This window comes from Augochlora pura, chromosome 7, assembly GCF_028453695.1.
Source record: "Augochlora pura isolate Apur16 chromosome 7, APUR_v2.2.1, whole genome shotgun sequence".
NCBI classification, from domain to species: domain Eukaryota; kingdom Metazoa; phylum Arthropoda; class Insecta; order Hymenoptera; family Halictidae; genus Augochlora; species Augochlora pura.
The window spans coordinates 15274088-15275106 of record NC_135778.1 but is presented as its reverse complement, the minus strand read 5'-3'; positions in this window follow the sequence as shown (position 1 = coordinate 15275106).

Here is a 1019-nt window from a genome sequence, read left to right as displayed (position 1 = left end):
CCGTCCCCGTGAGCTGCACACTGCGCATGCGCGGTATACTCCCTTCCAAAAAATGTACAGGGTGTCCTAAAAATGTTACAAACCCACGAAAAGGCTGGTGATCTCAAAGGTGATTCGATGCAGCTATTTCCTATGCAAAAATGTTCTCCGTGGTTTTGTTAAAAATTTATTAACAGAAAACACGGACCAATTAGAAAGCAAGTATGGCTGACGAATTCTGGCGCGACGGCGAGCTACGCTTACCGTAGTGTTGGCCGTGTACCTTGCTCGCGGCATGTACAAGTCGGTGTATGCGAAACTGTTGTTCCATATTAGATAAAAATAATTTAATATCCGAACGGAATCTGAAATGTGTGTCATGAGATCGATGCACTATCCTACAATAATAAGAGTATATGATAGATTATATGATAGTACTAAAAAGCAAGGAACTTTTAACTGAGTCCTTCGCTCGACGGATAGCACAGAGAGTGTACATACCTCTACATCATTTGCTTTTCGATACTGTCGTATATTTGTGACACACATTTCAGTACAGCAAATGGATTTCTAACTAAATAACTGAGTTTCTTTTTGATTAATGTAGTATTAACTGCAAAACTTGTACAAATCTCGAGATCAGCACAAAACTCGTACTGTGTCAAGCATAGCACGTCGCGCCGTCGCGCCAGAATTCGTAGGATGTACTCTATCTCTGATTGGTTCGTGTTTCGCTAATAACTAGTTAACATAGCCACTATCAACATTTTCGCAAAATAAAAAGCTACTTCAAATCACCTTAGAAATCAATCCTCTCAATGGCTTCAAATATTTTTAGGTTACTAGATACACTAGCAAATTTTTAAGACGATTTTTATTACAATACAGAGTGTAAAAGTGTCGACCGGTCTTGTGTCATTTTTCACGCGCCATTTTTTTCCAATTGCATTATTACAAAACGACAGTAATCGTTTAAACAAAACATTTTTCAAATCTGTCGATATTATATTGATAAAGTGTCTGATACCCTATCGATGTGT